Genomic DNA, 11,246 nt, shown 5'->3' with positions numbered 1-11,246 from the left:
CACCAAATCAGATTATTAGATATTAGCTTTGGCAATGAAGTTATTATCTATTTGAAAACATCGGCTGTAAATAATCAAAGAGACAGGGCTGGCTGGTTCACTTACCCCGCACTCAAATGTTTTGAGCAAGCATTTTTTTTGACCATTTACAAGAAAACTGACAATTTCTTTGAGAAATTATGTTAAGAATATTCACCACCAAACTACAGAATTCTTCAAAATCTCATCGCTTGTTCTCTAGTTTCCCCTCAGGCAGAGCCAGACCAGGGACAGTTCACCTTACAGGCATTCAAATCAGGACCCCTCTGTCAAGATCGGGCCTGAAACGAGGTACTAATGAGGGTGCTGCCTTAAGGCCGACTTGATTTCAGTTGACCCCATGACCCTGTGTTCAGTCCCACCCACTCAACTACAGGGAACCCTCTCATGTTTCCTTCTATTGATTTCTTCTGGCAGCAGGTTGAAGATGGATTGCTAACTAATTATGACACCGCTACTCGCTTCTGACATCACATTCATTATTTGGCCAAACATCCACTTGTCCCATGTTTGACCAATCGACACGTCATGGAATTGTGGGATGCAGTTATGTTTAGACGCATGACCCACATATACCCACATTCTGTGCATGGCCTTATCAATCATCTGTGACCTATGAGCTGGCCTTGATGCGTCGCTTTCACTTCCTTGTTTTGGGTGTGTGGATTCCCCTCATAACACACACTGCTTCTATTTATGTCATCAAGAAAATGTAAAAACATGAAACATGCAAACACACCATTCATGGTAAAATAACTGTTTGATGCACCCAATGTTTTGTAGCCCCACTGACATTTAGGCATTATTTGTGCCCAGTAGAACCGTAACAAATGTATTCTGGGTAATGCTGACAGTGTGCAGCAAGTATCAGCCATTGTGCAAGAAAAACAATCGGCTCTTAAAGAAACATCTTTAAGCTTCTTGAACCACCTCAAAAGGTTATTTAAAAGAAGAAGGTGCTCTCATCTCCCCCTTTTAGGTCTCGCATGCTTGAATAAACAAAGTTTGTACAGTGTTGTTATCCGACCACGTCTTAAGGAAAAAATATTGCCCTGTTCTAAAAGGAGCAGGTACAAACAGAAGGCAGTGTAAAAAGCCTGCCTTCATAGCCTCCCCAGACTTTGTGACACTTCCTCTGTCCTCGCAACTGCAGCGTCTTTTACTTGTCTGGATGTTGTAAATAAAATTGTCACTTCCAGACAATTGTCTGCTGAAAGATTTCATATCATCGCAGTGTGCTATTCTCAAAAAATGGGTGAAATTGTTTGGTTTGATTGAGTTATAGAAATGACTAGGTGATCACCAATCTGATGCAACCCTATCTGATACACCAAAGCATGTGATACATCCGCCAGTCCATCGAGGCGTGAAAAACCATGTGGTTAGATTTAGGGGAAACAAACAGGTGGGGGTGGTTGGTCTCCAAAGTAAAAGCCAGCAGTGTTATTCATCCTAACCCTGCTTTTTAAAATGGTAAGCAAGGTTGCAAAATCAAACGTACATACATTTAGACTTATCAGAGACTGTCAACCCTTTCATGCTGCAAATATTTTCATGCACTCTATGATCGTTTTACATTTAGGTTATTGTGTAATGTCTTGGTCACAAGCAACATCTACAGTAACCAAACCTCTTATTATGATACACAATCGAGAAATCACGGTTTTGGACAGGAAGCCGATAAGGTCCCATCATTGTCGTGTTCTTAAGAAATGAAATGTGTTTTGTTTTGATAATTTTATTAAATTTGCGAATCTTAAACTTATTTATAAATGCTTAAATAATAATGTTCCCCAGGTGCTCAGTAACCCGTGGTTCCACTCAGAGCTTCAGGCTCAGTAACACGTGGAGCATCCAGCAGGAATTTAAGGTGCCTTCACGTAAATCCTCGTTTGGACCGACATCTATATCTTTCTGGGGGATCAGAACGTACAAGTCCTCACCAACAGAACTCAAACTCAATCCTGAAACAGTTTTTAAAGAAGGATCAGTCATGTAGCCAGTAATGATCTGGATCTCCTTTTTTATGTTTTTGTATTATTTGTCTTATATCAATCTGTCTGTATGTCTAAAATTTTGTGTTTTGATTGTACATATCTACTGTTGAGTCTATGATTTGCACTATCTTTTACATCTTATGAGTTGTTGAGTTTTCTGTATTTTAAAGGACCATCTAGGGACGGGCATTGCAAATAAATAAATAATAAATATGTGGACTTCAGCAATTTTTGTACTTCGTCATGTGACGTGCGTCTACTTTTCATGCCGAAGTGAGGCAAACCATCTCACTGTCATGCTATCCTCTGTATTACATGCATTACTGAGTGTGATACTCAGCTGTCTGATGGGGAATTCATTTGAAACTCATAAACAGAAGGACAGACACTCCAAAACATATTCCAGTTTATATTATAATCATCAATAATAGTAATGTTGATTATTCTTATTAATAGTATTGCTAGTAGTAGTGGTGGTGTTGATATTACCGTTCTGTTTTGCTACCATACTATCATTCCCACCCACAGCCTCTAAAGGGTCCTTGGCTACAAGGTTGGCCTTCTAGGTATGGATTTATGCTTTAACTGTATTATTGTGATCAGAGGAAATGATTCATCACTGACATTTATGTGAGTCTTTGTGTAGTAGGAACATTATTAACATATTATACCGTATTATCCATTCAGTAATTGAGCCTCCATCTCTGAAAGATCATACTATCTATTTCCTGTCTGAGTCATGATGTGTGCACTCACAGTACACACACACACACACACACACACACACACACACACACACACACACACACACACACACACACACACACACACACACACACACACACACACACACACACACACACACACACACACACACACACACACACACAGATTAGCTCACAGCAGCATCCAAACAACCACTCGTACAAACACATACTGTGCTTTTTCTCCCCGTCCCTCTACCTTTATTCCTGCTGTTTTAAAGTCATTAAACGCACCTTACTTCCCTGTTTTTATTCTTGTGTTTCTCTGTCCTCATTTTCATCATCTGTCCGTCACACTTCTTATCTTCTCTCTAAAGCCTCATCATTATAGTAATTTGCATGGTTTTGTGATATTCTGGGTTAAGGACCATCACATTAAACATGCAGTTTTTATACCTCCCAATAAGCAACTTTTCTTTTGACCATTTTTGTTGATTTCAGAAAGTTAGAGAAAGTTTAATATACTGGTTCATTGATGTTTGTTTATTATCCGTGCAGTGTGTTAGCAAGCTACCACCTGCTAATTATCACTGAATACAAAACACAGATGAGACTGATGGGGCTCTCATTAGTTTTGCAGGTACTTGGTTGGAAACCAAAATACTCAATATTTAAATATAGATCTGATGATTTTACTCATTGAAAAGTTTAGTGATCTCAAAATGATTTCAATATATCCTCAGTGGGATATAAATTTCATGCCAATCCATCCAATAGCTGTGGAGACATTTTTCTTGACACAAAGTTACACCTACATCTCTAAAGCCTGGTAGCATGGCTAAAAACGAATTGAGTTGACCTGTTTTTGTTTCCAAAATGCTCCCTTTTGATAGTTTTAATCTCTTTTAATAATAATGATCTATCTAAAACTGGAAAAGTTGGGACGCTGTGTAAAATGTAAATAAAAACAAAATGCAATGATTTGCAAATCCCATGAACCCATATTTATTTGCAAATAGACCAAAGACAACATATCAAGTGTTGAAACTGAAATTTTATTGTTTTATGAAAAATATGTGCTTATTTTGAATTTGATGGGAGAAACATGTCTCCAAAAAATTGGTACAAGGGCAACAAAAGACTGAAAAAGTTGCGTAACGCAAAAAAAAAACCCTAATTTGGTTAATTAGTAACAAATCAGTAACATTTTGGGGTATAAAAAGAGGCATTTCAAAGAGGCAGAGTGTCTCAGCAGGGATGATGGGGAGAGGTTCACCACTCTGTGAAAGACTGTGTGGGAAATATAGTTCAACAATTTAAGAATAATGTTAAACATTTGAGATTCGTTTTGGAAATCATGAACGCTGCATCCTCCAGGCTAAAGAGGAGAGGGACCATCCAAATTATTATCAGCGCTCAGTTAAAAAGCCAGCATCTGTGATGGTACAGGGATGCATTAGTGCACACGGCATGAGTAGCTTGAACATCTGGAAGGAAGCATTAATGCTGAATGATATATTCAGGTTTTGGAGCAACATATGCTGCCATCCAGACAACGTCTCTTTCAGGGAAGGTCTTGTTTATTTCAGCAGAACAACGTCCAACCACATTCTGCACGTATTCCAACAGCATGGTTCTCTAGTAGAAGAGTCCGCTAATAAACTGGCCTCCTGCAGTCCAGACCTGTCACCAATTTGAAAGATTTGGCACATCATTAAACAAAAAATATGGTAAAAGAGACCCCAAACTACTAAGCAGCTGAAATCCTTTATCAGGCAAGAATGGGACCACATTTCTATTGAAAAACTCCAGAAACTTGTATCTTCAGTTCCCAAACGTTTACAGAGTGTTGTAAAAAGAAGAGGTGATGCAGCACAGTGGTCACAACTTCTTTGAGACATGTTGCTGGTATCAAATTCAAAATAGGCATATATTTTCTCAGTTTCAACATTTGATGTGTTGTCTTTGGTCTATTTGCAATTAAATAAGGGTTTATGAGATTTGCAAATCATTGCATTTTGTTTTTATTTACATTTTACACAGCGTCCCAACTTTTTCGGAAACGGAGTTGTACCTGTTTTCTAATGCCCCTCCCTAATATTTTACTATTCTTATGAAATGCAGTCTGTCTTTGCTGCAGCGTGACACCAAAAATCTATTCACACCGGTTCCACACAGTGTGAATGCTCTTGGGAAAGACGGCTTGATTTGCAGGATTTCTTGCGAACTCAGTCATCTCAGGAATGTCCAACAGGAACCAGAGGACCAGGGGGATCCCCTTCACCTCTCTTCCACTGTCACCGAGTCCACAAAGACCTGTGCAGGTCCCCCGTTCATCCATCTGCCCCTCCATCCTCTCATACGTCATCCGTCCATCCACCTGTCAGGCCGTGGCGGGACTCAGCGCGGCCGACAGACGTGAGCCGCCATCAGGTTGAGTCTTTTCTTACGAGGGCTCCTGTCGGAGCTGTCCAAGGGCCCCGTCGGAGCCTGGAGTGCTGCGCCAACTCAATCTTAGTAGTGGACAAAGTGAAGAGAGCGGGAGCTGTCCCATCAGTCTCTATTATGGGACAGTGTTGTTGCTCCACTGTCGTGTTCCTGCGGTACTCCAAGGGAGATGCTGTCTCATACATCATCAGGGAACAAAAGGGCCTGGCTGGGGGGGTGGGGAGAGGAGGTGGGAGGAGGTGGGTCCTTCCTGCCCCTGAGACACACTCTCCCACCCCCTCCACTTCAAGTCCCACCAGCATCTCAGGGGAGTTCTATGTACATCCATAATAAGCAGGTTAAATGTGTAAAAGCATCTTTGTCTCTCTGATTCTGCCCTCCAGCCTCAAACAACACTTTTTTCCCTCCGACATGGAGCCGGTTCAAAACAACCAACAGTCTGTTTTAGTGTTGATGTTTTAAACAGCCAAATCCAGATGTGAGTGGCCCAGTCAGGGTCAGTCTGTGGGGCAGCAAAAATAATTTTCACATGAAAACAACATTTGAAGATTTAAATGGCTCAATGCAGACATACTTATTTCAAAACTATTGTTCAAAATGAGATATCCTTCCTGAAATATTCATTTTTCAGTCTATCACATTTACATTATGGTATTGGGGTTAAAACTTGGGAAATGCTTCTCTAAGATGTTTTGCCTAAACTTGGTAACACTGGTTTTTGATAGGAGTTTTCGACTTCAATATAAAAGACATTGGTTCAGTCCCCATCGCGCAGTTTATTTTTAGATATATAGTGACAGAAAGATAAGCATGGATTGTTTATGTCAAGGGTCCGTAGCACTTCATACATCCTATTTATAGTGTACAGTATTTGCAGCTGGTGTTGTGTCTGTAATCAAACAGAAACATGTGTGTGTGTGTGTGTGTGTGTGTGTGTGTGTGTGTGTGTGTGTGTGTGTGTGTGTGTGTGTGTGTGTGTGTGTGTGTGTGTGTGTGTGTGTGTGTGTGTGTGTGTGTGACAGAGAAAGCCTCTGGTGGTTGAAGATGATGAGCATTAGCATGGCAATGGGCCGCTCTTCTGTCACTACACTAGGTTGCAGTTAGCCCTCCCCCAAACAGAAATACTCAGAAGCCACCTTCAGATGGATTTTACATGTGTGAATAAACGCAGGCCTCCCATTCATTTCGAGGGAGCTGGTTCAACAACACAGCGCAGGTTCTTCCAGCAGAAAAGTTGATGAAATAAATCCCAAATAAGTGTCATTTGCCTCTGTGCTGTGTTTTGACCTCTGACAAACCTTAAACTTATGTTTATTCTCTCAGACAGAATTCTATAACTCCTAAAACGTTTTTCTCAGTGGAAATGATTTCAGCATTTGCCACAAATGATTAAACATCTGCTATATGATAATCTACGAGGAATGTGTTTTCATGTATTTGATTGACCACCACATGAAGTAAATAAACAGCTTTTAATAAACAGCTTTATGTGCATTATGTGTGTGATTGTCTGCCTTTGCCTGAATTTCAAACTACGTGAATAAAAACACTGAACCGCTTTCAATTTAGACGTTTGTCATGTTAAAAGTGTTATGGTGTCTTAACTTTACACCTGGACTCTGAGCCATTTTTTTTCAAAGTTTTTTTTGGTGGGGGCAACTGCTTCTTTTGCCTTTATGAGTATAGAGAGAAGAAAAGGGAGAGAGGGGTAATTACTTTCATCTCAAGTTCTTGGGTGGAATCAATCCATAGGTGTCGTGGTCATATGGTACACACCTAGGGCCTGATTTACTAAGATCTCAAATAACGGGTTCCTTCCAAAAGTTTGTAAAAAAAAATTGCATCTGTTTTGCGGGTGATTTACTAAGAGTAATTGCGTCATTGAAATCAGGTGCAAATCGCTGTATTTAAATGAGGTGTTTGCGTGTATTAAAGTGATTCCAGCCATGAAAAAACAGAACGACCACAAAAGTAAAAAGGAAATCTGATCCCATTGAAATTAAGAAGTATAAACATAACAAGAACAAAACGCTTTACTGGACATATCAGCAAGAAAGTCAATACTGTGGGGAAAACAAAAATATAGATAATAAAACGTCAAATAAAACAGGAGGGACGGTGGATAAGATCTTCTAACAAACACTGATCATCAAGTCCAGATCTTTCTGTGATGAGCAGGTGACTTTTTATTCAGTGCCTCGCGAGTGCTCGGGAACCTGATGAACCTGTGAATTCTGCGGGACATCGCATTCAGTACCTGGGAAAGCACACCTGAAGAACAGGACTATGACCCAGAGGCAGGACCATGCTGAGTCGTAAGAAGTTTTTTAATTGCTGGTATTTCGTGGCTCCTCCTTGTTATTGGCTGTCAATCATCATTCAGTTCATTCAATAACTCAGAAATGTCATCGCTGGACAAACGATACGTCTGAAATTTTCTCCTCTGTCATCTCAAAAATGTTTCCACGGGTGTAAAACCTCGTTCTCTACGTATTCTTTAGGTTTCCTGCGTCTCCTTCTCACCACAATAAGAGCAGCCGTCTCTCCAGATATTCATCTGATTAATACCTTCAGTCGTACTAAAATACACAACAATCACTTCTCCTGTTTCTACTTTCAGGTTTAGTAAATATCGTTGCGGTGCTATGTTATCTATTTATCTCCCAGTATTTTGCAGGTTCAAGTTGAAACGGCCAATATTACATATGCATGCAGGCAAACACGCAAAATGGACACCGTGTGTTAAATTGCACATTTGAAAGACGCGATCCTCGCTGCACGTCGTTAGTAAATCTGCTTGGACATGTTTTTTGCGGGTGGTGTAAAGTTTGAACGTGATTTTACAGACACAAAACCTTTACTAAATCAGGCCTCAAGTGGACACCATGACTCACTTTCTCATTTAAAGCAAGTATAAAAGCAGTTATGGATAGAGTCTTTAAGTAATTAAAAAACACACTGCAACACAACATCGCAGACAAACAGCAAACGTGAGACACAGTGGTTTCAGACCATTTACTCAAAGGTAATAGTTTCTATCACAGCAGCAGTGACAAATGGGCTGGTTCTGCTCCATTGTTTTACACTTTACAGCCGCTCCTCTGAGCCCTGATTGATAAAGATGCCGCTGATTCTCTTATCAGCTTTACTTTTCCCTCAGGAGTTTGAGTCAGAGGAGACAAACCAACTATCCAGAATCATAACACAGGTCAAAGAAGAGTAATGAACAAATGACTGGACAGACCGACATCAATAGCAGTGCAACACAAACATAGACGGTCTCACTCATGTTAGTGTCCTCATTAAGGTCAATGAGATTGCTGTGATATATAAATCAAAGGTAGTACACCATCTGGCAACATAGCCTGTTTCCAGTCTGCATTCGCACCGAACAACAGGAACTCTGAAATGACTCCAACACTTTGTCTCTCCAAGTGAGAAAATGAAGTTTTCGTTTTTTCTTGATCCTGTTGAAATTCATGTTCATATTTTATGTGTTTGAAAATCCAAAGTGTCTTTCATTCAAGTGAGCCAATTAAAACAAACGGAAGGGTAAAATTGATCATAATTACATTTAAGTTGTAGTTAATAGTTAATACAAATTCCCTTCTTACAATCCCCTACCGTTTCTTCTGTCAGTTACTGCAATGCAAATACAAACAACATAAACAACAGCGATTGCCCAAAAAGTTGCTTCGCTGTGGAAAATGTAAATTAAAACAGAATGCATTGACTTGCAAATCATGTAAAGCCATATTAATTTGAAAACAGAAGTAGACAACATATCAAATGTTGAAACTGAAAATGTTTATTGTTTTATGAAAAAGATGTGCTAATTTTGAATTTGATGGCAGCAACACTTCTCAAAAAAGTTGGTACAGAGGCAACAAAAGACTGGAAAAGTTGTGTAACGCAAAAAAAAACACCTAGTGGAACATCTTCCAACTAGTTTGGTTAAATGGCAACAAAAAAAATCAGTAACATGATTGAGTATAAAACTGAGACTGTGTCTCTCAGCAGTGAAGATGGTGAGAGGTTCACCGCTCTGTGAAAAGACTGTGGGAAAATAGTGCAACAATCTATGCCACAAAAGGTCAAATGAGTTCTGCAACAGATGGTCCAGCCCCCACAAAACCCTGATCCCAACATCATTTAGTCAGTCTGGGATTGCATGAGGAGACAGAAGACACCGAGTCAAACTAAATCCACAGACGAACTGTGGCAAGTTCTCCAAGATGATGGAACAGCTGTGAGCACGAGTATTGAGGAGCACCGGTGCTGTTGGATGTACAACACTTGGGTTAATACCCTGATAGATTAAAAAATATTTTAAACTTTCAAACTGTACAGTATCATGAGAGATACAATATACCTGTGGAAAACATTCATTCCCAAATGTATTGAAGACGTGATGTGGATGAAAACCAAATGTAATAGCAGGGTTAACTAACGCTGCTGTATGTTTCTATATACCTGTAACTATGCCAAACAAATGCAGTTTTTTGTGGCATTACTATAATTAATTTAGCTGCTGGGAGACCTCGTTATGCACTGAGCTTCTTTCCTCTCACTCTTTCACTCTCTATACACTCATACTGTAAGTCAATCATTACACCTGATTGACTTCATGCTTTTTCTCTCCCATAGTATTCCCTTATTGTCTGTTGTCTCCATTCAGTTCCCTCGCTGGCGTACTTTCTGTTCTTTCTTTTGTAGATGTCCCATCATGGAGCTGCATGTCTCTGCTCTGTGATTGTCGGCCCCACCAACATTTCATGTTTTCTGTCCTTTTCTCTCTCTGCTCTCCTCTCACCCCAACCGGTGGAGGTAGATGTTCCGCCCCCCCTTGAGCCTGGTTCTGTTAACAGATGCTCCGCCCACCTCTGATCCTGGTTCTGTTGGAGGTTTCTTCTTGTTAAGAAGGAGTTTTCTTTCCCTCTGTTGGAGGTTTTTCTCCCTTAAAGAGGAATTTTTCTCTCCTAGCTCGTGGGAATTGTTGAATTGTTGAATTGTTGGGTTTCTCTGTATAATGTTGCAAAGTTCTGCTGGAAGGACTTTAATGTGTTAAGTGCCATGAAATAGCCTGTGTTGTGTTGTAAAATTGAATTGAATTGAATTGAAAAAAAGTGTTACTTTTGGTTTAAACAATTCAGACAGATGTACTCAATAGCTCAACTCAGGGACAGGTTTCAGTTGGATGTCTTTACTGAGACTCAGGGCGAACCAGGCAAAAGCACTGACAGGGAGGATCCAAAAACACAGATCCATTCAGTCCAAAGTTAAATAAAAAAAAACAAAGGGACCAGTGGGTGAGGCAAAAAGAAAAGGTCCAGGAAACAAAACACAGGTCAGTACACAGAAACTCAGAGGATGGGAACTACAATGATCTGGCACAGGAGGTGAGAGAGACGCAGATTTTATACACGAGGGCGGTTATGATAATCACAGGAGGACACAAGGGCAGGAAGTGAAGAGACCTGAAACGAGACACAACAGTGAGTACGAAATGAAACTGAAAACAGACATGAATAAACTTACAAAAAAAAGAAAAGACATAACTACAGGGATGGACTTTCACAGTTGGGGGACAAAAGCTGTTATTGTTTTAGTCGCAGAGCTGATCCTCATTTTCTGTGTGAGATTACCGGCTGTGTTGAGCTGCGTGTCTGTAAAGAGAGTTGTGTGAACGGTGTGGAAAAAGTCAACTAAATGTGGGTTAATAGCAGAAAATGAAAAACACATGCAAGTGAAAATGAAAAATTAGTTTATTAAACAACAATAAACAACAAATAAACAAGACAATAAGATGCCACAGATACATACAAGATTATTTTCTTGTGTGTTTACACGCGTGTATCTCTGTGTGTGAGTATCTTTCCCTGCCATCACTCCTCATCCAGACATCTTCCCTGGGTGGTCAGGGTCTGTAGCCCAAGCATGAAAGACACAGAGAACATAGTGGGATAGTGTGTGTGTGTGTGTGTGTGTGTGTGTGTGTGTGTGTGTGTGTGTGTGTGTGTGTGTGTGTGTGTGTGTGTGTGTGTGTGTGTGTGTGTGT

This window comes from Brachyistius frenatus, unplaced genomic scaffold (assembly GCF_029030835.1).
Source record: "Brachyistius frenatus isolate BFR_SWC_R1_liver_20210118 unplaced genomic scaffold, ASM2903083v1 Contig_78, whole genome shotgun sequence".
NCBI lineage: Eukaryota > Metazoa > Chordata > Actinopteri > Embiotocidae > Brachyistius > Brachyistius frenatus.
This window is presented reverse-complemented; position numbering follows the sequence as displayed.